Genomic DNA, 27,807 nt, shown 5'->3' on the forward strand with positions numbered 1-27,807 from the left:
TTACACTTCTTTGCCTTAAGAAACTATTTGGTTGCTTTCGCGGTATGCTTGGGGTCATTGTCCATCTGCATTGTGAAGCGCTGTCCAATGAGTTTTGAAGCATTTGGCTGAATATGGGCAGATAATATTGCCCGAAACACTTCAGAATTCATTCTGCTGCTTTTGTCAGCTGTCACATCATCAATAAATATAAGAGATCCAGTTCTACTGGCAGCCACGCATGCCCACGCCATTACACTACCACCACCATGCTTCACTGATGAAGTGGTATGCTTTGGATATTGAGCAGTTCCTTCCCTTCTCCATACTCTTCTCTTTCCATCATTCTGCTACAAGTTGATCTTTGTCTCATCTGTCCATAAGATGTTGCTCCAGAACTGCACAGGCTCTTTTACATGTTTCTTTGCAAACTCTAATCTGGCCTTCCTGTTTTTGAGGCTCACCAATGGTTTACACCTTGTAATGAAACCTCTGTATTTCCTCTGGTGAAGTATTCTCTTAATTGTTGACTTGGACACAGATACACCTACTGTACCTCCTGGAGAGTTTTCTTCATCTGCCCAACTGTTGTGAAGGGCTTTTTCTTGACAAAGGAAAGGATTTGTCTGTCATCCACCACACTTGTTTTCCGTGGTCTTCCAGGGGCCGTACTTATCAAGCTTCTTAGAGTGCCATTTTACACTTAAGTCCTGAGAATTTGCGAAATTTAGTCCTACTCTCAAACTTAAGAATAAAAGCTTTTTATCAACGTTCTTAAGTCTAAGAATCACTCCTACTCTCCACGATATTTAAGAGACCTTCAGAGGTGTCTTAAGTGGTTAGGAGTTGCCAGCAGGGGATGGCACTGAGGCGAGAGAGACGTGCGCGAACATTCAGGGAGCGGAACGATGTCCTGGATTTGTTTGATGACGAGCAGCTGATCAAACGGTATCGTTTAGACAGAGCGGGTATTATTTTTGTCACAGATTTAATACTTTTCGATTCCATGTTGATTTCTGCATGTGGCTGCAGTGGGCTAGTATATATAGAGCCACCCACACCAGTTTCAAATTAGTTGCCTAATTAATGAATTATATAATAATACAAAACAAACTAGTCCCCGCCGGCACTCACGCTACCACTCCCTCTCTTCTATCGCCCACACACTCACTGACGTCACTCACCTCACGGCCACACACATACGCTACTGTCATAACATTTTCTTTCCAATTCATTAATTAGGCAACTAATTTGAAACTGGTGTGGGTGGCTCTATATATACTAGCCCACTGCAGACACATGCAGAAATCAACAAGGAATCGAAAAGTATTAAATCTGTGACAAAAATAATATCCGCTCTGTCTAAACGATACCGTTTGATCAGCTGCTCGTCATCAAACAAATCCAGGACATCGTTCTGCTCCCTGAATGTTCGCACACGTCTCTCTCGCCTCAGTGCCATCCACTGCTGGCAACTCCTAACCACTTAAGACACCTCTGAAGGTCTCTTAAATATCGTGGAGAGTAGGAGTGATTCTTAGACTTAAGAACGTTGATAAAAAGCTTTTATTCTTAAGTTTGAGAGTAGGACTAAATTTCGCAAATTCCCAGGACTTAAGTGTAAAATGGCACTCTAAGAAGCTTGATAAGTACGGCCCCTGGTCTTTTGGTGTTGCTGAGCTCACCAGTGCGTTCTCTCTTTCTAAGAATGTACCAAACAGTTGATTTGGCCACACCTTATGTTTTTGCTATCTCTCTGATGGCTTTGTTTTGATTTTTCAGCCTAATGATGGCTTGCTTCACTGATAGTGACAGCTCTTTGGACTTCATATTGAGAAATGACCTCCCCAGATTCCAAATGAATATACCACACTTGAAATGACATCTATGCCTTTTATCTGCTCTTTGTAAATGAAATAAATGGGGAAAAAAACAAGGGAATAACACACACCTGGCCATGGAACAGCTGAGTAGCCAATTGTCCAATTACTTTTGGTCCCTTAAAAAGTGGAAGGCACATATAAAATGTGTTGTAATTCCTACACCGTGCACCTGATTTGGATGTAGATACCCTCAAATTGAAGCTCAAAGTCTGCACTTAAAGCACATCTTGATTGTTTCATTTTAAAAACATGGTGGTGTTGTACAGAGCTGGAATACTGAAAATGGTGTCAATGTCCAAATATTTATGGACCTAACTGTATATATGTATATGTGTATATTAGGGCTGCAACAACTAATCGATTAAATCGATTAAAATCGATGATAAAAATAGTTGCCGATTAATTTAGTCATCGATTCGTTGGATCTATGCTATGCGCATGCGCAGAGGCTTTTTATTTTTATTTTTTTTATAAACCTTTATTTATAAACTGCAACATTTACAAACAGCTGAGAAACAATAATTAAAATAAGTATGGTGCCAGTATGCTGTTTTTTTTCCAATAAAATACTGGAAAGGATAGAAATGTAGTTTGTCTCTTTTATCCGATTATTAATCGATTAATCAAAGAAATAATCGACAGATTAATCGATTATCAAATTAGTTGTTAGTTGCAGCCCTAGTGTATATATATATATATATATATATGTATATATATATATATATATATATATATATATATATATATATATATATATATATTATATATGTATATGTGTGTGTGTGTGTGTGTATGTATATGTGTATATATATATATATTGTTAAATTTGTTGTTCTGTTTTGTTTGTCTATGCATGGTGCAATCGTACATGCGCAATATGTATTATTTTATTGCTCTTTTTTTGGTTTAATGCTGAGTTTAACTTTTTTATCTGTATGTAGAAGTGGCGCCTCTGAAGTGGCAGCTGGTGCTCTTTAATGCGTTTTATTTCCTTTGTGGTCTCTAATGTTTCTTTCTGGTTTTCATGTTTTTTTTTTACCTTATTTTTTTTGTGGCTTTTTTGAATCCGCACTGCACGCACGTCATTTGTTCCTTGGGGGGATGAATCAAAACTTGTAGACAGGCTGTCCACTGACCACTTAAGTTTTATCCAAGTTTCTTTTCTATGATATTGTCCTTTAAAAAGATATGGTTATATATATTCCATTCAGTTCAGTTTCAGTTTATTTCGAACATGCAGGAAGAAGAAAGTGATGATTGGGCTCCCAGTGTTTATCCACATGACTTTCCCTGTCAACTTGATGAACGTCAGTCACTGACTCAACTGTCTATCAAACTGAACTTCCTGTTCCTGCCGGCTCTCAGCCTTGTTTCCTCGGCCTGCAATGCTCAACAAATCCAGGCCCTATTATTATATTTAACATGTAGATGAGACATTTGAAAAGAAATCCATTCTGGTGCTTGGTCTCGAATCCTGTTACGGTGGAACCTCGATTTACAAACGTCTATTTCCGAACTTTCTGATGTACAAACTTTTTGATTGAGGCAAGTATGCCTCCCTTTGTTATCCATTTTGTAATTGTGATGAGACCAGACTTTTCTGTCAAAAGATGCCAAAGCAGACCTAAATCATGACAGTTGCGTCGCTTCCGAGAGAACACACACACACCTCTGTTTTCTCACTCTCTTCAGCTCCTTGCCGATGTTAATGTAAGTGAATTGAACTTTTGTAAATGCTTATTATTGTAGCAACTTGGTTGGTAAAAATAAGGATTTTTGTGGTTTCTGATTGTTTGTGAGGGCACCAAAGGGACTTCTGTCTGTGCGCGTGTTGGCAGAGCTGCGTATAAAGAACAATTGAGCTTGTCGTTGTTAAAGAGAAAGTTGATCCTTGTTATGATTGTTTGATGCACAGTACTTTAAATTGTGTTCAAAGTGTGCAAAACCTTCACTAAAATATGGACTTCTGTCCAGGCTGGAACCAATTATTCGCATTTACATTGTTTCTTATGGAGGCATTTGCTTCACTGTTCGAACTTTTCAAATTACGAACAAATAAAATTCGTAAATCGACGTTCCACTGTACCTTCACATACAGGTGTAACGATAATCTGTAATAAGAATAAGCACGGTGGAACTCTGGACCGTTAGTATAACTGTTAGAAATAAAAATTATGGAAAAAGCTTGATGGATAACTGCACTCGCTAGCTTAAAAGACGTAGACTTAGACTTCCTTTTCATAGTCAATCAAATTTTTTATCAGTCCTGTCCAGTCACTCAGGCACATCATATTGTTGATGTAGAAAATATATATCTGCGGTACAGATTTACTCTTGAAAAGAAAAGGTGTTGGATACTTCTCTTCTTGCCTTATTTGGATTTGACTTTATTAAATGTTTGGGTAGAATTTTATTGAACCAAATGTTTTTAAAGTAATAAAGAAATTGATCACAACTGTTTATCTATTTTATGGAGGAATGCAGTTAATCATAGAACTGGCGTTGCATTTTATTGAAAAAGTATTGATTTTGAATCGAGAATGGTTTTGAATCGAGAATCGGATCGTTACCCCCAAGAATCGAATCGAATCGAATCGTGTGGTTCCCGAAGATTCACAATTCTAATAAACACACAACTGTCTGAGCAATTCATTTTGCACATTGAACCTCGAAGCTGTGCCTTCTTCAAACAGATTGATCGAAATGAACTTGGAGGAGTGTTTTCACGGTGAGTTCATGGACCGCTGAACAGAGTAGGGCACCGCAGCGCCCGACAGAACACGTCAGCCAGTGAAACATAAGGAACACAACACGTGTAAAATAGTGGGTTTTCTAACAATGTGTCTATCATTTTAGTAATTTCAAAAAAAATATTTCAGTGTGTATACGTACTTTTTGAGCATAGTCAACAATACTGCGATAATAATGTTAACCAGGATTATTATGATCAAAATTACTGTGATATGAAATTTGAAAAACTTACTTTCTAAAATCTGTTTGGCGAGTTTGGATATGAACGTTTCAGAAAGAAAGAAACATGTGAATATTGACGCTTCAAAAAAATAATGAAACACGAATATGAAATCCAGACTGACTGAAGACTTCTAAGAGCAGCAGTAGCCTGTGAGCTGTGGACCTGCTGTTAAGTGGATTTGGTGTTTCCGTCACGGTGTGTGTTTCAAGCCACCACCGTCTTAATGCTGAATTAAGTCCTTTACTGGCCTCAGGTGTGTATTTAAGGTACAGGTAACATGTTCGTGGTATCGGTCGTCGTATTAGCAGCGAGATTGTCTTCTGCATTCACCTTCATAATGATAGCCATTATTTGTAAGCATTTCTGTGTGTGTGTGTGTGTGTGTGTGTGTGTGTGTGTGTGTGTGTGTGTGTGTGTGTGTGTGTGTGTGTGTGTGTGTGTGTGTGTGTGTGTGTGTGTGTGTGTGTGTGTGTTCTTGCAATGCTTACTTAATGGGGACATCGCTCTGTTCACACAGTCACCTTTAGGGGACCTCTGACAGTATGGGGACAAAAAAACCAGGTCCCCTAAAGCAGTGGTCCCCAACCTTTTTGTAGCTGCGGACCGGTCAACGCTTGAAAATGTGTCCCACGTACCGGTGGGGTACAATTTTTTTTTTATTTTTTTTTTTTAACATAAATACATACAATCATGTGTGCTTACGGACTGTATCCTTGCAGACTGTATTGATTTATATTGATATATAATGTATATATTGTGTTTTTATGTTGATTTCATTAAAAATAAAAATAAAATAAAAAAATAGAATTTTTTTTTTTTTTTTTTTTTTTTTTTTCTTTTAAATTTCTTGTGCAGCCCGGTACCAATCGGTCCGTGGTTGCAAATGATAGTCAGATCCATTCTGAAGATGCCTAAGTGCAGGATTTGCTTTAACATTTTTAACTTCCTATAAGAGGACAGCTGTAGTGCTGTGTTCTAAGGATCATGTCATATTTAATTTGAACTTTTTTTTTTTTTTAAATGGTCCTCAGTAGTCACGTACAAATGTGTGTGAATTATGCACAATTATTTAAATTTGGTCCACATCAACCATATTAAGTCTTTTCCCCCAGGGTCCCCAGTAAGAATGATCAGCACATTACTTCATCAATCCAGAGATTTAAAGACGTGTATGAGCTAACTGGCCAGTGGACATTTTACACCATTTTACCTTTTTATGCCTCCACAACCTGTAGAAAGGGTGGTCGCCACAAGTCATGATCAAAAACTTGGTCCCCATTCCAAATGATAACCAGTGTGTGTGTGTGTGTGTGTGTGTGTGTGTGTGTGTGTGTGTGTGTGTGTGTGTGTGTGTGTGTGTGTGTGATGAGATGTCCCAGATTTAAGATTCATGAATCAGGACGCTCCAAATTCAGCACTGGTTGCTGATGGGACAGTAGTTATTATGAAAAAGCATTACATTGGTTTAAATCATATATACAAAACCAGTGAAGTTGTCACGTTGTGTAAATGGTAAATAAAAACAGAATACAACGATTTGCAAATCCTTTTCAGCTTATATTCAGTTGAATAGACTGCAAAGACAAGATATTTAACGTTCGAACTGGTAAACTTTGTTATTTTTTGCAAATATTAGCTCATTTGGAATTTGATGCCTGTAACATGTTTCAAAAAAGCTGGCACAAGTGGCAAAAAAGACTGAAAAAGTCGAGGAATGCTCATCAAACACTTATTTAAGTGTTTAAGGTTTTACTACTTACGTATAAAATACTACACGGTCAAGCTCCTGCCTATCTTGCCGATTGTATTGTACCATATGTCCCGGCAAGAAATCTGCGTTCAAAGAACTCCGGCTTATTAGTGATTCCCAGAGCCCAAAAAAAGTCTGCGGGCTATAGAGCGTTTTCTATTCGGGCTCCAATACTATGGAATGCCCTCCCGGTAAAAGTTAGAGATGCTACCTCAGTAGAAGCATTTAAGTCTCATCTTAAAACTCATTTGTATACTCTAGCCTTTAAATAGACTCCCTTTTTAGACCAGTTGATCTGCCGTTTCTTTTCTTTTCTTTTCTACTCTGCTCCGGGGTGGACCGCTAGCCTGTCCATCAGATGGGGACATCTCTACGCTGCTGACCCGTCTCCGCTCGGGATGGTTCCCGCTGGCTCCACCATGGACTGGACTTTCGCTGATGTGTTGGACTTTCACAATATTATGTCAGACCCACTCGACACCGAGGATGTCGTTGTGGCTTGTACAGCCCTTTGAGACACTTGTGATTTAGGGCTATATAAATAAACATTGATTGATTGATTGATTGATTTGGAACATCCCACAGGTGAACAGGCTAATTGGGAACAGGTGGGTGCCATGATTGGGTATAAAAGCAGCTTCCATGAAATGCTCAGTCATTCACAAACAAGGATGGGGCGAGGGTCACCACTTTGTCAACAAATGTGTGAGCAAATTGTCCAAACAGTTTAAGAACAACATTTCTCAACCAGCTATTGCAAGGAATTTAGGGATTTCACCATCTACGGTCCGTAATATCATCAAAAGGTTCAGAGAATCTGGAGAAATCACTGCACGTAAGCTGCAATGCCAAAAACCAACATAGGGTAACTTACACATCTGTGAAGGCACCATTAATGCTGAAAGGTACATACAGCTTTTGGAGCAACATATGTTGCCATCCAAGCAAGCTCTTTTTCATGGACGTCTTATCCGATCACTCGATTCATTGAACAAACTAATCAATAATTACTCGATTTACTGAAATAATTGATGGCTACTCTGATGTAAACATTGGGTTTGATTCTAACACCGTTGCCATTTGTTGGTCAACGGTGGTTGGTGTTGAAGGTCTTGATCAATGAAGTTGGTATGGTATCGGACCCAAATGATAAATGTGAAACTTGTTGAACTTAAGAAAAAAGTTTTGATTTTGATGGTTTTTAAGAAAAACTACTGTTTTTTCGGACTACAGAGCGCACTGGCATATAAGCCGCACCCACAACATTTTTGATATAAAATGTTTCCATATATTAGCCGCACCTGACTATAGGCCGCAGATATATACGTTGCGAAATGAGTTATTTACCGGGAAATATTATGCAAATGTTTATTTACATACCTTAATTGTTTCCAAACAGTGTCTGTAACACGCCAGTAAAACGGCTGATCAAACAAAACAGAAGTCATTGTCATGCAGAAGCTAACCCTCCAATCAGCTGAACAGACTCAATAACTCTACGGGGACGTTTTGGTGAATTTACTGAGGAATTTGTAAAACTGAAACAAAACAAAACGAATGCTATTGTAAGTTAATAATACTGACAGACACTAGTAAGTGTGTCAGCAGATTAGCTAATGCTAACAACACTAGCTTCATTACATTACGATAGCACGTACAAATATGCATGAAAACACTCCTACAACACACATGGGACGCTTTAGTAAGTATGAATAGTTTCAGTTATATTGTAAAACTTACATGAATTAGGAATCCATATGAGTAAAAACGTTATGGACGGCGAGAACACTGAACGGCACTTCTACTTCCAGTTGAAAGGGTCAAACGGCAGGAATTCACACTCACCCAACATCACCAGCAATGAGCAAACTCGTCCAAAAGATGGCGCCGTAGCGCAAAAGATAGCACGCCTTTTCAGTGATTTTGCATGTGTTTCATGAAAACTATTTACATTATGGCCGAGAGCAAAACAATATTTATAAATGAGCCACACCGTTTTATAAGCCGCAGGGTTCAAAGTGTAGAAAAAAAGTTGTGGCTTATAGTCAGGAATGTAAAATCTACTATTCTTCTTAGAGATGTCCGATAATATTGGACTGCCGATATTATCGGCCAATAAATGCTTTAAAATGTAATATCGGAAATTATCGGTATCGGTTTCAAAATTATCGGTATCGGTTTCAAAAAGTAAAATGTATGACTTTTTAAAATGCCGCTGTGTACACGGACGTAGGGAGAAGTACAGAGCGCCAATAGACCTTAAAGGCACTTCCTTTGCGTGTCAGCCCAGTCACATAATATCTACGGCTTTTCACACACACGTAAGTGAATGCAAGGCATACTTGGTCAACAGCCATACAGGTCACACTGAGGGTGGCCGTATAAACAGCTTTAACACTGTTACAAATATGCGCCACACTGTGAACCCACACCGAACAAGAATGACAAACACATTTCGGGAGAACATCCGCACCGTAACACAACATAAACACAACAAGACAAATACCCAGAACCCTTTGCAACACTAACTCTTCCGGGACGCTACAATATACACCCCCCCCCCCAGCCCCCCCAACCCCGCCCAACTCAACCTCCTCATGCTCTCTCAGGGAGAGCATGTCCCGAATTCCAAGCTGCTGTTTTGAGGCATGTTAAAAAAAATAATGCACTTTGTGACTTCAATAATAAATATGGCAGTGCCATGTTGGCATTTTTTTCCAACTTGAGTTGGTTTATTTTGGAAAACCTTGTTACATTGTTTAATGCATCCAGCGGGGCATCACAACAAAGTTAGGCATAATAATGTGTTAATTCCACGACTGTATATATCGGTATCGGTTGATATTGGAATCTGTAATTAAGAGTTGGACAATATCGGAATAACGGCTATCGGCAAAAAAGCCATTATCGGACATCTATAATTCTTCTGAAACTTTTTGGATGTTACATATTAGGGATACACAAAAAAATAAATTCACATCTGAATCGCAATTTTTATTCGCCCCGATTGTAAATGTTCAAAAATCAGTTAAAACATTTTTTTTATTATTATGAGATTCAGTTTTTTAAAATACGTTTTTAGGCCATCTTCTTGTAACCAGAAGGAGCTTTTCTGACCTGTACGTCACATCCTGCTTGACGGTTTAAGTCTGCTGTTTCCCTGTGTTTAGTGTTGACTTCCTGTCCCGCGCCCTTATTTTGTAGTCCCACTTCCACATTGTGTCTCCAAGCGCACCTCTCGTGAGTTTGTCGTCATGTCTATTTAAGTTCAGCTGGTGCTGCGTTCAATGTCGGGACATTGTTTATTTGCGAAGTCGTCCCACTGAGCAGCCGTATGGTCTTTCTTTTCTAAATGCCTCAGGTGCACTTCCAGCTGCACTCTTTTTTTGTATCCTAAGAATAGATTAAAGACCTTTTTACCTGCACGCTGCCTCCTGCTGTCATTTTGCAGCCGCAGTCACGACTGCCATCACTGTCATGCCACCCAAGCGTCACACTGTAACCTGTTTTGAAAAAGGTTTATACATAAATAATACATTGTGAGAGTCAATTCTGAATCGAATCGGATGGAATTGTCAGGTGCTGAAAGATTCACACCCTTCTTACAAATGTTTCTTTTCCGTCTCAGGTGAATACCATAAAGCATTTTGTTTCTCGTAAACTTGCATGGAAGCTGAACTAACTACATTCTGATTTTGTTTCATCTCTTTCCAGAATCATCGTGGAAGTCGCACATTAGGCTTTGACCACCTTTGTGTCAGCGTCCTGGGAGCTTCAGAGAGAGGACATCCTTTTTTTTTTTACACTTGGCTTTGAATCGGGACGGCCCCACGCGAAATAACAAGGTAAAGTCGTGTCTTGATATACTTATTTATTGTAACTCTGGCACAGGTTTTGGTGAATGAAGCGTGCAGGTTTAACAAGGTTTTTAATGACAACAAAAGTTTTCTCTCCTAATGGAACGTGACTTTTCAGCCACGTCCGTAACCTCCTCCTCCTCCTCCTCCTCCTCCTCCTCCTCCTGCTCCCGGGCCGCTTACTGTTAAAGACAACAGATGATTAGATTAACAGGCACCACCTATGAAATCTAATCACCTGCCAGCTGTGTCTCGCCGTCAGCACTGCAACGCCCCCGTCTGACGGCGCTCTGTCCTCAGCACCACGGACAGAGGCGGTGACTTTTCCTCCTGCAGGCAGCGCTGACTGCACCTCCCCCCACAACTTGTTGTTAACGTGTTAGGATGCTAGCTAACGCTAACGATACAATAGCCTGTGCAAATATGCATGCAAACACTCCTACAGACATCACTCATAGGACGGTTTAGTAAGTAAGAATAGTTTTAGTTGTATTGTAAAACTTTTAAACGTTGCTCGCAGTGATGAATGAAGAATCCATACGAGTAGAAACGCTATGGACGGCGAAAAGACTGAACGGCACTTCTGCTTCCAGTTGAAAGGTTCAAACAGCAGGAATCCACGTTCACCCAACAGCCCCTGCAATGAGAAAACTCGTCCAAAGGATGGCGCCGTAGCACAAACAATAACACACCTTTTCAGGGATTTTGCATGTGTTTAATGAAAACTATTTACATTGTGGCCGTGAGCAAAACAATATTATCTTTTATTAATGCTCACGGGATCAAGGAAAGAAACCAAAGAATTATAAATAATATTTGCTTACGTTAGGATTGTGTAAAATATTGGTACTGGTACTATTGGTACTATACTGCCTTTAAAAAATACCACTACTTTTTTTTTTATGGATATGATGATACACACACACACACAGAGCACTTACAAGCAAAAACGTGAGAATGAAAGTATATTAGCTTAAAAACTAACAATAAACCTAGTGGTTAGAGCAGACCTGGGCATTCGGCGGCCCGCGGGCCACATCCGGCCTTTTGTGCGTCCCTGTCCGGCCCGCGTGAGGCCAATCATAAATTACAAAATACATTTTAAAAAGTATCTATGTCGAGTGTGCAATACAACGGTGCTGCTTTTGTTTTGAAAAGCGTTATTTGTATTACTTCCGTGTGGACGTATGCTCGTGCGCGATTGTGAGTGCATGTGAACAGCGGCAATCACAAATTACAAAATACATTTAAAAAAACATCTTTGTCGAGCGTGCAATACAACGGTGCTGCTTTTATTTTGAAAAGTGTTATTTATGGGCGTATGTCCGTGTGTAACCTGTGAGTGAAGGTGCACAGCGACAAGTGATGCCCGGTTATCCCCGAGACGCTAAAAAGAGAAAAGTTGATGAGGAATGGCGTGTTTTCAACAAGACATGGACTGCCAAGTATTTCTTTACATAAATTAATGGTAAAGCCGTGTGCTTAATTTGTGGTACACAGGTTGCTGTGTTTAAAGAATATAATTTGAATCGCCACTACACGACGAAGCAAGAGGAAAAATACCGGAATGTGTCTGATGAAGCGCGCGCAAGGGAGGCTGATGCGTTGATGGTAAAACTGCAAACCCAACAAGGACTTTATGCCAAATTTCACACCCCCAGAGATGCAGCTACCAGGACAAGTTTCGTCATTTTTCACAAAATCGCCAGAAAAAGTAAGGTGTTTTCTGACGGAGAGTTTATTAAGGAGTGCTTATTGGACTCTGTTGCGCTGATATGCCCGGAGAAGAGGGGCGCATTTGAGAACGTGTCACTCCCCCGACGCACTGTAACGAGGCGGGTTGAGACCATCGCTGGAAACTTGGAGCTTCAGCTGAAGAACAGAACGGCCGACTTTGACTGTTTTTCGCTGGATTTGGATGAGAGCTGCTATGTACGTAACACCGCCCAGCTGCTCATCTTCTTACGTGGGATAACTGCAGACTTTCAAATCACGGAGTAGCTGGCAGCCATGCAGTCAATTAAAGAGACAACCACAGGTAATGACTTGTTCACATAGGTAAATGCGTGTTTGGACATGTTAGGACTGAAATGGGACAAGCTGGCAGGTGTGACAACAGATGGTTGTACAAATCTGACGGGGAAAAATTTTGGACTTTTAAAGAGGATGCAGGATAAAGTGACAGAAATGGACATTTTTGCATTGTATTATACATCAAGAAGTGTTGTGTAAGACAGTGTTAAAAATAAAACCATCAAAATCAATCTGCTTTTATATAAAGTTAAGTTAGGTTAAATTAAATTATTATTATTATTATTATTTATCTTACGGTATATCAAAAATAATTTGAGCAAAATTTAATTGAAATATTGTCGGTGTGGCCCTCCAGCAGTGCTCAGGTTGCTCATGCGGCCCCTGGTAAAAATGAATTGCCCACCCCTGGGTTAGAGTGTCCGCCCTGAGATGGGTAGGTTGTGAGTTCAAACCCCGGCCGAGTCATACCAAAGACTATACAAATGGGAGCCATTACCTCCCGGCTTGGCACTCAGCATCAAGGGTTGGAATTGGGGGTTAAATCACCAAAAATTATTCCCGGGCGCGGCCACTGCTGCTGCTCACTGCTCCCCTCACCTCCCAGGTGATCAAGGGTGATGGGTCAAATGCAGAGAATATTTTCGCCACACCTAGTGTGTGTGTGAGACAATCATTGGTACTTTAGCTTTTTTTAACTTTAAAAGGTGACGCTATAAACACTGAAGTTCAAAATATAGTTAGCAAGCGGCTAACGTCCCTCCACAGTGTTTCAGCTACTTCTAAATCACTAATACTGGCCTCCATGGTGACAAATAGTGTTTCTTACAAGTACATTATCACTGGAGGGTGAGGAAAAGCTAAACATGTTTCACTACACACCATAGGAGGATACAATAGCTCACCGCTAACAGCAAGCGAGCGCTCCTCAATGTAAACAAACGGGGGGATCTATACAAATATCCACTGTAATGATACCAAGTACAAGATCGTATGTAGTTGATACTACTATAATTACATCGATATTTTTTAGTACCACAGAATGTTTTATTATTGTTTATAAAGTCATGAAATACGTCCCTGGACACATGAGGGCTTTGAATATGACCAATGTATGATCCTGTAACTACTTGGTATCGGATCCATACCTACATTTGTGGTATCAGCCAAAACTAATGTAAAGTATCAAAGAAGAGAAGATTAAGTGATTATTACATTTGAACAGAAGTGTAGATAGAACATGTTGAAACAGGAAGTAAGCAGATATTAACAGTAAATGAACACGTAGATAAATAATGTTGACAAAATAAAATGGCACAATATGTTACTGCATACTGTGATGAGGTGGCGACTTGTCCAGGGTGTACCCCGCCTTCCGCCCGAATGCAGCTGAGATAGGCTCCAGCACCCCCCGCGACCCCAAAAGGGAAAAGCGGTAGGAAATGGATGGATGGATGTTACTGCATACGTCAGCAGACTAATTAGGAGCCTTTGTTTGTTTACTAACTACTAAAAGACAAATTGTCTAGTAGGGCTGTGAATCTTTGGGTGTCCCACGATTCGATTCAATATCGATTCTTGGGGTCACGATTCGATTCAAAATCGATTTTTTTTTTCCAATTCAACACGATTCTCGATTGAAAAACGATATTTTCCCGATACAAAAGGATTCTCTATTCATTCAATACATAGATTTCATCAGGATCTACCCCAGTCTGCTGACATGCAAGCAGAGTAGTAGATTTTTGTAAAAAGCTTTTATAATTGTAAAGGACAATCAACTTATTGCAATAATGTACATTTGTTTTAACTATTAAATGAACCAAAAATATGACTTATTTTATCTTTGTGAAAATATTGGACACAGTGTGTTGTCAAGCTTATGAGATGCAATGCAAGTGTAAGCCACTGTGACACTATTAATTTATTTTTATTTTTATAAATGTCTAATGATAATGTCAATGAGGGATTTTTAATCACTGCTATGTTGAAATTGTAACTAATATTGATACTGTTGTTGATAATATTCATTTTTGTTTCACTACTTTTGGTTTGTTCTGTGTGGTGTTTGTGTCTCCTCTCAATTGCTCTGTTTATTGCAGTTCTGAGCGTTGCTGGGTCGGATTTGGTTTTGGAATTGGATTACATTGTTATGGTATTGCTGTGTATTGTTTTGTTGGATTGATTAATTAAAAAAAAAATATATATATATATATTAATAATTTTTTTTTTTTAAATCGATTTTTTAAAAATGAGAATCGATTCTGAATCGCACAACGTGAGAATCGCGATTCAAATTTGAATCGATTTTTTCCCACACCCCAATTGTTTAGTATGTTCAACATCAACACCGGTACCAAAAAATGGCATTATTGACTTTATTTTAACAAAAAAATCTGAGGGTACATTAAACATATGTTTATTATTGTAATTTGGTCCTTAAATAAAATAGTGACAACTCGTCTTTTAGTAGTAAGTAAACAAACAAAGACTCCTAATTAGTCTGCTGACGTATGCAGTAACATATTGTGTCATTTATACACCTATTATTTTGTACACATTTTGAGTGACAAACTGTTAAAAATGGATTATTAATCCACTTGTTCATTTACTGTTAATATCTGCCTATTTTCTGTTTCAACATGGTCTATCTACACTTCTGTTCAAATGTAATAATCACTTGCTCTTCTCTTCTTTGATACTTTACATTAGTTTTGGATGATACCACAAATGTAGGTATCGGTCCGATACCAAGTAGTTGCAGGATTGGTCATAATTTAAGTCCTTATGTGTCCAGGGACGTATTTGTACTTGGTATCATTACAGTGGATGTCAGGTGTAGATCCACCCATGGCATTTGTTTACATTCAGGGGTGCCAGCGTTTGTTAGCGGTGACGCCAGGGAGCTATTGTATCCTCCTACGTTGTGTAGTGAAGCTATTCCTCGTCCTCCAGTGAAGAAACATAATTTATTTGTCACCATGGAGGCCAGGATTAGTGATTTAGAAGTAGCTAAAACACTGCAGACTGAGGGTGTTTCAGTGTTATAACTTCACCTTTATCTTTACTTTTTACACCAAAATGCGTTCGTTCTCCCTTTTCTGTCTACACACTGTGTCTGCTTGTAAGTACTCTGTGTGTGTGTGTGTCCTGCCGAACATGCTACTCTGCTCGTAAAACCAGCAATGTTATGATGCGCCGTCATGCCCGTAAAAAAAATAATAATATGGGGAACCGGTACTTTTCAGAGTATAGTACCGTTTTTGATTCATTAGTATTGCGATACCATACTAGTACCGGTATACCGTACAACCCTACTTCATACATTCTTCTTTGAATGAAATAAGAAACATATTGTAGAAGTCGCTGCCTAGCGGTTCCACTGATATACACGTCAGCACAGACAGGCGTGCAAAGTTGACAACGTTTTTAATGTTTTTGACGAGGTCATTCAAAAATGCTTTTCAGCCAGTCGTGACTTTGCAGTCACTCCCAATCCTTCTTCCTCTACTGTTAAAGACAACAGGTGATTAGATAACTCCTACCACCTGGGAGATCTACTCTGCAAAAAGTCAGTGTTCAAAAAGAAGAAAAAAAAATACAAAAATTAGGGGTATTTTATTTGAACTAAGCAAAATTATCTGCCAATAGAACAAGAAAATTCGGCTTGTCGAGACTTTCCAAAACAAGTCAAATTAGCTAACCTCAATGAACCCCAAAATACCTTAAAATAAGTATATTCTCACTAATAACAAGTGTGCTCTCCATTATCTTGACATAATGATATGCGCTCGGCGTCATGATTTTGTTTTCCATGCTTGAAGTAAGAAATGGTTACTCTAAAAAAGTAGTTTTATACTTGTGAGTGTTGACGACACAGCTTTGCAACAGTTGATATTCTAGTTCCAAGCATGTTTTACTCAATATAGCTCATCAAATCTCAGCAACAAGCTGTAATATCTTACTGAGATCATTTAGGACCAAAACCCTTAAAACAAGTAAAACACTCTAACATAAAATCTGCTTAGTGAGAAGAATTATCTTATCAGGCAGAAAATAAGCAAATGTCACCCTTTTTTGAGACATTCAATCTTACTTAGATTTCAGTTTTTACATTGTAATCACCTGTTCAGCTGTGTCTCGCCGTCGGCACTGTCACGCCCCCATCTGATGGTGCTCTGTCCTCAGCACCATGGACAGAGGCGGTGACCTTTGCTCCTGCAGGCAGCGCTGGCCACACCTCCCTCCACACATATGTTTCATGTATTATAAGATTTTTGTGGTACCTTTTATTTTGAAAAGTATCAAAACACATTTTGGTTCCTGTACCAGTAGGCAAGGGGACAACTTTATTCTACATTATATATTTATAATTCTATAGATTACATATTATCACGACAAAATGAAATATGACATGTTTTTATCCCTATGAAGGCGATGATAGAAGTGCGATAATGACAATACTTTGAAGACCTGCAGTGGAACTGCTGGTAGCAGCGTCCGTGTGGGCGGCTCACATGTGAGCCAGGCTACTCGGCGCTGAGTGGGAAGTGGGTACTGAGTGGGAAGAGAAGAGTTGCTTTATTGAGACAATCAGCACCAAGGTCCGCTGAAAGGCAGTCACGCTTTGACGGGCTCCCATTGTGTCCTGCACTCATGCAAAGACACATTTCCAGGTAGCCGTGTGGGGGCGGATCGTTTTTTTATTTGCGCTTTTGTTGTTTGTCACCGTCTATTTTATATTTGTCCTTTTCAAAAGCTTCATTCAGCATCGAGGACGGCGAGATAGAGAATACGGTGGACGCCTGCGTGGCCTTTTTTTTGTTAGAAAAATCCTTAACTGCCATGGCAGGGTCAGGCTGTAGACCCCCAGAGGTTGCTCTGAAAATCCACCTCCTTCAAAGACACCTGACATGTTGACTCTGCAACGCCAAGCCGAGGGACCTCTCGGCCTTATGGACAAAACGCCCACCCGTGGACTACAAACTACATGTACCCCCACCCCTCCGCACCACATCTTTGATGCTTCTATCCCCAGACCGAAAGTGTCACTCAAATAGAGATGTCCGATAATGGCTTTTTTGCAGATATTGTCCAACTCTTAATTACCGATTCCAATATCAACCGATACCGGTACATACAGTTGTGGAATTAACACATTATTATGCCTAATTTTGTTGTGATGCCCCGCTGGATGCATTAAACAATGTAACAAGGTTTTCCAAAATAAATCGACTCAAGTTATGGAAAAAAATGCCAACATGGCACTGCCATATTTATTATTGAAGTCACAAAGTGCATTATTTTTTTTTAACATGCCTCAAAACAGCAGCTTGGAATTTGGGACATGCTCTCCCTGAGAGAGCATGAGGAAGTTGAGGTGGGCGGGGTTGAGGTGTATATTGTAGCGTCCCGGAAGAGTTAGTGCTGCAAGGGGTTCTGGGTATTTGTTCTGTTGTGTTACGGTGCGGATGTTCTCCCGAAATGTGTTTGTCATTCTTGTTTTGGTGTGGGTTCACAGTGTGGCGCATATTTTTAACAGTGTTAAAGTTGTTTATACGGTCACCCTCAGTGTGACCTGTATGGCTGTTGACCAAGTATGCGTGGCATTCACTTGTGTGTGTGAAAAGCCGTAGATATTATGTTATTGGGCCGGCACGCAAAGGCAGTGCCTTTAAGGTTTAGTGGGGCCAGCAGGAAACCATCCCGAGCGGAGACGGGTGGACTCTCGCTGATGTGTTGGATCCACTGTGGACTGAACTTTCACAATATTATGTCAGACCCACTCCACATCCATTGCTTTCGGTCTCCCCTAGACGGGGGGGGGGGGGGTCATATGCGGTCCTCTCCAAGGTTTCTCATAGTCATTCACCGACGTCCCACTGGGGTGAGTTTTTCCTTGCCCGTATGTGGGCTCTGTACCGAGGATGTCGTTGTGGCTTGTGCAGCCCTTTGAGACACTTGTGATTTAGGGCTATATAAATAAACATTGATTGATTGGCGCTCTGTACTTCTCCCTACGTTCGTGTACACAGCGGCGTTTTAAAAAGTCATAAGTTTTACTTTTTGAAACCGATACCGATAATTTCCGATATCACATTTTAAAGCATTTATTGGCCGATAATATCGGCAGTCCGATATTATCGGACATCTCTACACTCAAAGGATGTAAAAATAACAGATCAACAAATTCAACACGTCATTTGGACAAAATATTAGCATGTTAAGAAAATAGAATGGCCTTAACTATCAAACAAGCAAAACGAAAATAAGTTCTGATAGGTTACTGACGGCGTGAGGTAAAATGGCGACCTAACGACTAATCCAATTACAAAACCCAAAAGCAGTGAAGTTGGCACGTTGTGTAAATCGTAAATAAAAACAAAATACAATGATTTGCAAATCCTTTTCAGCTTATATTCAATTGAATAGACTGCAGAGACAAAATATTTAATGTTTGAACTGAGAAATTTTTATTTTTTTTGGTAAATAATCATTAACTTAGAATTTAATGGCAGCAACACATTGCACAAAAGTTGTCACAGGAGCATTTGTACCACTGTGTTACATGGCCTTTCCTTTTAACAACACTCAGTAAAGGTTTGGGAACTGAGGAGACACATTTTTGAAGCTTTTCAGGTGGAATTCTTTCCCATTCTTGCTTGATGTACAGCTTAAGTTGTTCAACAGTCCGGGGGTCTCCCTTGTGCTATTTTAGGCTTCATATTGCACCACACATTTTCAATGGGAGACAGGTCTGGACTACAGGCAGGCCAGTCTAGTACCCGCACTCTTTTACTATGAAGCCACGTTGATGTAACACGTGGCTTGGCATTGTCTTGCTGAAATAAGCAGGGGCGTCCATGGTAACGTTGCTTGGATGGCAACATATGTTGCTCCAAAACCTGTATGTACCTTTCAGCATTAATGGTGCCTTCACAGATGTGTAAGTTACCCATGTCTTGGGCACTAATACACCCCCATACCATCACACATGCTGGCTTTTACACTTTGCCCCTATAACAGGGGTCGGCAACCCGCGGCTCCGGAGCCGCATGCGGCTCTTTGACCACTCTGATGCGGCTCAGCTACATACTTGCCGACCCCCCCGATTTTCCCAGGAGATTTATGGATCTCAGTGCCTCTCCTAGATAACTCCCAGGGAAAATATAATCCTATTTTCACTCTAATTACTAGATTGGGGGCGTGCCCTAATTGCACTGCAGTAATTGTCCTCTTTGGCATTTACACACAGCGTGTCAGCCCGGCCACATGTTGTATGTAGCTTTTACTTGCACACGTAGGAGACAGCAAAGCATACTTAGTCATCAGCCACACAGCTTACACTGATGGTAGCCGTACCATATAAAACAACTTTAACACTGTTACGCTACAAATATGCGCCACACTTTGAACCCACACCAAAAAAGAATGAAAAACAAATTTCTGGAGAACATCCCACCGTAACACAACATAAACACAACACAACCAATACCCAGAATCCCATGCAGCCCTAACTCTTCCGGTCTAGATTATACACCCCCGCTACCACCAAACCCCCCCACACAAAGCAGGACCCCACGCAGACATACAATATTAGCCCACAGTTCATGAAAAACAATATTTTTTGTTATTATTATTGTTAGTGGGCCAAAACACTTATATTAGAAAGTAATCTCATGGAAATGACAGCTGTCATTTGATGATAATAAAACATTTAGCTTGTTATTTAGTCAGGTTTTGGACAGGTGTGCTGCTGGTGTGGCCACAGTGTGCACGTCTGACGTCGCTCGCATGTGCTCCACTGAATGCTCAAGGAGTTTTTGCGAGTTCTCATACACATGAAAAATTAGAGGGAACATTAAATATGATGTGGTTTTATGTCAACAACACAGTGTCAGAAGCACAGCAAGATCAATGAAAGCAACAACATGCACCACACCCAAGTTTGTTTACTGTTAAATAGGGAGAGGCAACATCCCACAGCAAACACAGCACACTTGTAGGTACACACACTCCTATTACTACTACGATTAATAATAGACAACAAATGAATGATTGAAGTGACACGCTTGCCACCCTGCAATACATCTCACGACACTAGGCAACAGGCACCGCCTTTTAAATGCACACACACTCTGCTCTCATGAAACGTCTCAACTGCATATGCCAGATGTTTGAAGTTCTTACCCTAGTAATTACGTTTATTAAAGAGTAATTCCGTTAGTAACTCAATTACTTTCTGGTAAAGTAACAAGTAACTATAATTACTTTGTAAAAGTAACATTCTGAACACTGGTCATACATTACGATAGCACGTACAAATACGCATAAAAACACTCCTACAGACATCACACATGGGACGGTTTAGTAAATAAGAATTGTTTTAGTTATATTGTAAAACGTATAAACGTTGCTTGGAGTGATGAATAAAGAATCCATACGAGTAGTAGTAGTAGTAGTAATAAATGAAAATAACATAACGTATGAAAGGATGTATATAGTGTAATATATTTGGGGGGGTTGTCATTTTTTATGTCTGTTAAGTAGGAGACACAGACATCAGCGTGGATCAACGTTGGCTTGATTTTTCAACTCACATGTTATCAAATCTGCCACAGCGACAATTGATTTGCTATTTCTCCTGAATGAAAATATATATTCATATATTACACTGAACAAATATATAAAGTCAACACTTGTTTTTGCTCCGATTTTTCATGAGTTGAATTCACGGATCCAACAACTTTTACTATATACACAAAATACCTATTTTCTCAAATATTGTTCACAAACCAGTTACTAAGAGTTTGTGCATAATTTATTTGGTTATGCAAACCAATAAACGTGGTCTGCGGTTGTGAGGCCGGTTGGATGTACTGCCAAATTCTCTGAAACGCATTTGGAGACTGCTTATGGTAGAGAACTTAATGGTGGACATTCCTGCATAAATTAGCATTTAATTATCTGGTGGACATTCTTGCTAATGTCCACCAGATAATTAAATGCTAATTTATGCATGTCGACTGCACGCTCCTTCAAAACTTGCGACATCTGTGGCATTGTGCGGTGACAAAACTGCACATTTGAGAGTGGCCTTTTATTGTGGGCAGCCTTAAGGCACACCTGTGCAATAATCACACAGTTTAATCAGCATCTTGATATGCCACACCTGTGAGGTGGAATGGATTATCTTGGCAAAGAAGAAAAAACACCTCATTAGAGCGCAAATATCTTTTTGTAATATTTGAGAGGTTTTTCGAATTATGGGTGTTACCAGTTTTTTTTATTGCTATATTTAGGTTTTGCACATTTCTAAGTGTAATGGAAACGCAGCCAGGGTCGTAACTAGGATTTGACAAATACAGAGGTCAAAAATGGTGGTCTGAGAAAAAAACTGAATTACATTTTACAGTTTTTTACTGAATGGTACCCCCAAAATGTACCTGAAAATAAAGTGGGATTTACAATATTAACTATGAACAATAAAACACTGAATATTAACAACATATGAACATCTTTTACTTCTCAGACCAGCTCCTTGATAGTTGTGTATCTTTTACAATCAAGCAAAACACAAGAAAAATGTAAAAATCAGCAAATTATGAATACAATGGGTAATAAACACCTACAATATGATCACTTTTATGCAAACATTTGTTGTAAAAACCTGCTGTACAGTATGTGTGTTTGGGTGCCTTTTTTTTCCAGAAACACTAATACCAAAAGTCACAATGTCCGATAGAGTTCCTAAAAACATTGACAGACCACCTCAAAAAACAGGATTACATTTTAAAGTTTTTTACCGAATTGTACACCCAAAATATACCTGAAAATAAAGTGGGATTTACAATATTAACTATGAACAATAAAACACTGAATATTTACAACATATGAACATCTTTTACTTCTCAGACCAGCTCCTCGATAGTTGTGTATCTTTTACAATCAAGCAAAACACAACAACAATGTAAAAAACAGCAAATTATGAATGTAAAGTGTAATAAACACCTACAATATGATCACTTTTATGCGTAAATGTGCTGTAAAAACCTGCTGTACAGTATGTGTGTTTGGGTCCCTTTTTTTCCAGAAACCCTAATACCAAAAGTCACAATGTCCGATAGAGTTCTACAAACATTATGACAGTCCACCTCAAAAAAAACGTATTGAATTGTACAGTTTTTTACTGAATGGGTCACCCAAAATGTACATTAAAATAAATAGTGTGATTTACAATATTAACTATGAACAATAAAACCCTGAATATTAACAACATATGAACATCTTTTACTTCTCAGACCAGCTCCTCGATAGTTGTGTATTAGAGATGCGCGGTTTGCGGACACAACCGCGGAGTCCGCGGATAATCCGCGGGTCGGGCGGATGCATGACGAAAAAAATAGATTTTAAATAGATTCAGGCGGGTGGCGGTTGAACCAATTCAGAAAAAAAAAGTACATAGTTAAATGTTGTTACCCACATACGAAAAACGAGCAGCACTCTTTGAAACAGGCAATTATTCATCAGGCACTGCTGCAGCCGTCACGCCAAATTTCTTCCCCCGTACAAAAACCTTCCCCCCCATTTACTTCCGGGGCTGCGTCCAATAAAGTCACAAAGTTGCCGGGGGTCCTTAACCCGCACGCGACTGTCCTGTTTCGCGCCTGTACAAAAAAAAACAATAATCGATTTCTTCAGATTCCAGCAGCTGTCAAAGACGAAGTATCCTTCCAATGACGGGCAGTCACAGCCGAAGTGCTATCGATCGCTGTCAATGACGTAAGAGGAAACATGACCACAGAAGTAAATGGGGGGGGGGAGGGGTTGTAGGGGGAAGAAATTTGGCGTGACACAGCACACCACAACACAACACAACGTGGTACGCGACAAACTAAAAAAGGGAATACTAAAGACCAGGGGAAAAAAATAACAATAATAGTCAACACTTTCTTAATGGAAATGACAATAATATTATAATAATGATAAATAATATTATCACGCATTAATATCTCTTAGCCTCTAATGCATGGCCAAGAGATATTAATGCGTGGCACGCATTGAATGTCTCTGCTGCATTGGATCAGTCTCCTTTCTTTAACAGGAATGCCTTGCATCGTCTATATTAGATATATAACAACGGGTGGGTGGCGGGTGGCGGGCGGTTGTGGTTTTGATAAAATGTTAGTTCGGGTGGATGGCGAGTGGATGACGACTTTTGTGATGCGGTTGCGGATGAAATAATTGCCTATCCGCGCATCTCTATTGTGTATCTTTTACAATAAAGCAAAACAACAAAAATTTAAAAATCAGCAAGATAATAAACACTTACAATATGATCACGTTCATGCAGAAATGTATTTGTTAAAACCTGCTGTACAGTATGTGTGTTTGGGTCCTTTTTTTCCCAGAAACACTAATACCAAAAGTCACAATGTCCGATAGAGTTCTAAAAATGTTATGACAGACCACCTCAAAAAAATATATTAACTATGAACAATAAAACACTGAATATTAACAACATATGAACATCTTTTACTTCTCAGACCAGCTCCTTGATAGACATCTTTTACAATCAAGCAAAACACAAGAAAAATTTAAAAATCAGCAAATTATGAATACAATGGGTAATAAACACCTACAATATGATCACTTTTATGCAAACATTTGTTGTAAAAACCTGCTGTACAGTATGTGTGTTTGGGTCCCTTTTTTTCAGGAACACTAATACCCAAAGTCACAATGTCCGATCGAATTCTGAAAACTTTATGACAGACCACCTCAAAAAAAAGGAATTACATTATACAGTTTTTTACTGAATGGGACACCCAAAATGTACCTGAAAAATAAAGAAAATGGGATTTACAATATTAACTATGAACAATAAAACACTGAATATTAACAACATATGAACATCTTTTACTTCTCAGACCAGCTCCTTGATAGACATCTTTTACAATCAAGCAAAACACAACAAAAATGTAAAAAAGCTGCTGTGACGTGGACTACCCTAATAACTTGAATAACACCCAAAAGCGCAGATTTCAACCATTGAAATACTTTCTATAGTTCAAGATTTACGGTCATTTAAAAACAACACTGCACATCATTAATGGCGGTGATGGTTTTGATGTTAAAGGTTTAAAAAAAATGATGTAGAACGTACTTTGCCCAGGTCTGAGCTACACAAAGTACATTTGCAGTCACTCATGTCATCTTTATTTCGTCACTTAGAAAAAAACTATTTTTTTAACGGCCCCACGGCACATTTTAAAAATACGATTGAAAAAAATTCTAAACATAAAAAGTGGTATAAAAGAGCAAACAGGTGAAATGTAACAAGGGAATGTTGCAATGTTTACTCTAATAACACAAAGCTGCCATGCAGGCTGTTTCTTTCTTTAAAAAATAATAATGAATCAAAATCAATGTCATTATGAATTATTTACCTATCCAAGGCTCCAATTACGTCACATGAAATATTCCACTTTGAGATATTTTGGGGGGAAAATGTTACATATTTTGTGTTTGCCTTATAAAAAAACTGAGCTGTTAAGGAGGCGACAACCGAGGCAGGACTGCGGTTCACACGGTTTATTTAAACCTTTGATGATTACGTGGCGTGTGTATGCTACCCTAAGTGAATGTGTATAATTAATAGTGTATATGTTACCAGGGTTTGTTGTCTGTGAGTGTTGGATGTATCCTTTGTCGAATCAAGGGGGTAAGGCGGAGAGGCAGTCCGTAAACAGGCAAGGGGTTGAGGGTAGAAGCGAGGCAGGGTAGTCCGTGTCCGAGCAGGAGGTCGAGGATCGAGGGAGGCAGTCAGGAATCCGGATGGATGTCGAGAGGCAAAACACGACCACGGATGACAGGGAAGTCACTGCGGGAGACACAAGGGACATGACCAAGGGAGACACGGAGAGAGCAAAGAGAAGGCGATCAAAGCACAGGGGAGGGAATGCCAGACGTGATGCTTACTGGGAAGATGAGCGACGTTCTGGCAAAGGTTCCTCAGGTCCGCTGGTCTTTATGCCGCTCCCTCTCATAAGGTCCAGGTGCGCAGATAGGTGATTGTCTGCAGGCTTGTTGCTGTGTGGGCATGCTGCGCTCAGCGCAAGCAGGGGCGTGTCTGAGCGCGCTGCCAGCGGAGGTGGTGGTAGCTCCAGCTGCCGAGGAAAATCGGGTTCGAGTCCGCGCCGTGACACTGTTCTTTTTTAAAAAGGGCCTAAAACGAACAAACAAAAATGATAAACAACAATAAAACTTATAATTGCCGAATAGATCTGAAGTTGATCTCGAGATTATTGTGTTAAAGGTAAATGAATGAATGAATGAACGAAATAGGTTTATTTCGGTCATATAATCAACCATCATTCATTTTGTGTGACCAGTTTAAGAGTACAAATTATACATATTTAACAATCATACACATTTACACACAAAAGGAAAAGAAAAGAAAAAGCATGACCGAAAAAGAAATAGGCTGAAGCCAAGGCTTATATTTGCTTATCCTATACCTTCACTGAAAATAAGATTACCTGGAACATCAACGTTAAAACGAAGAAAAAAAAATCAATGGGATGAAAGTAATCGTTGCTATATATTATAATTTTCAATTATTTCACCTTTCAATGTTTTCTGAAACCTTAACAAAGAAGTACATGTCTTCAGCTCATCACTGAGCTTGTTCCACCATTTAACTCCTGAAACTGAAATACATCTGTATTTTATATTCCTTCTTGCTTTACCTATTTCAAAAATCAATTACCCCCGTAAATTATAGTTTTCTCCTCTTAATTGAAATAACCTAAGAATACAAGCTGGAAGGCTGTTGTTCTTTACTCCAAACATAATTTCCATTGTTTTAAAAAACACAATATCTGAAAATTTTAACACATTAGAACGTATAAATAATGGATTGGTATGTTCATAGTAGCACGCTTTGTGTATTATTCTAATGACCCTTTTTTGAAGTTTAATTATTGGGTCTACGTTTGTTTTATAAACATTTCCCCAAACTTCAACACAATATGTTAAATATTTAACACTTTAATGAGTAGAACCTTTTTGGATCCCCAATACTTTTAGTGTGATTTGTTTTTAAGTGTCATTGCTTTCTTTCCTTTCTTTTTTTTTAGTTTATTTCGAACATGAACACACTTACAGCATAATACATCACACAATTTCATATCATTTCTGTTTACATCATGTCCGAAAAGGAGTAGGAAGAAGCAAAGCTTATCTAATCCTACCCCTTTCCCACTTCAGAGCGTTTACAAATACATACATTCATTTACTGACCTTTTTATAGTAAAATGACATCCACGAATGAGTACTACAACAGTTTTGTATTGTGTAATTAGTTAAGTCAGTCATTATAAACATACTGAGATTGCTCAAACAATAATAATGAATAAAAATCAATGGTGTTATGAGTTATTGACCTTTTTAAGGCTCTAATTATTATATCATCAAGAAATATTCCACTTAAAAATTGTATTGGGTGAAAACATTGCATATTTTGTGGTTTTTCCATAAAAAAGAAAGGGTTTTCTTTGACAAAAAGAGCATACAACTTAAATCTTTAAAAATATTGACAGATAGACCTAATATTGAGCTAGAGATGTAAAACTTGAATAATAATACAAATAATAATACTGAATAATGACACATTTTTAATATTTTTGGGACCAAAAACTATAGATGTCCGATAATGGCTTTTTTGACGATATCCGATATTCCGATATTGTCCAACTCTTTATTACCGATTCCGATATCAACGATATATACAGTCGTGGAATTAACACATTATTATGCCTACTTTTGTTGTGATGCCCCGCTGGATGCATTAAACAATGTAACAAGGTTTTCCAAAATGAATCAACTCAAGTTATGGAAAAAAAATGCCAACATGGCACTGCCATATTTATTATTGAAGTCACAAAGTGCATTATTTTTTTTTTACATGCCTCAAAACAGCAGCTTGGAATTTGGGACATGCTCTCCCTGAGAGAGCATGAGGAGGTTTGGGGGGGGCAGGGTTTAGGTGGGGGGGGAGGGTTTGCAGGGGGTGTATATTGTAGCGTCCCGGAAGAGTTAGTGCTGCAAGGGGTTCTGGGTATTTGTTCTGTTGTGTTTATGTTGTGTTACGGTGCGGATGTTCTCCCGAAATGTGTTTGTCATTCTTGTTTGGTGTGGGTTCACAGTGTGGCGCATATTTGAAACAGTGTTAAAGTTGTTTATACGGCCACCCTCAGTGTGACCTGTATGGCTGTTGACCAAGTATGCGTTGCATTCACTTGTGTGTGTGAAAAGTCGTAGATATTATGT

The 27,807-nt window shown here is 39.1% G+C and overlaps 1 protein-coding gene across 7 annotated transcripts in view; it reads left to right on the top strand.

Moving 5' to 3' along the window:
- The window catches only part of map2 (microtubule-associated protein 2), a 256,627-nt gene that overhangs the window by 93,509 nt on the left and 135,311 nt on the right, over window positions 1–27,807 (top strand). For all 7 annotated transcript variants that reach the window (XM_062068869.1, XM_062068871.1, XM_062068872.1 and 4 more), the window contains exon 3: window positions 10,301–10,431. The gene's annotated coding sequence lies outside the window, so the exon portion shown is untranslated. The remainder of the gene's footprint in view (window positions 1–10,300; window positions 10,432–27,807) is intronic.

The sequence above is a fragment of the Entelurus aequoreus genome, linkage group LG14 (genome assembly GCF_033978785.1).
Source record: "Entelurus aequoreus isolate RoL-2023_Sb linkage group LG14, RoL_Eaeq_v1.1, whole genome shotgun sequence".
Classification (NCBI taxonomy): Eukaryota; Metazoa; Chordata; class Actinopteri; order Syngnathiformes; family Syngnathidae; genus Entelurus; species Entelurus aequoreus.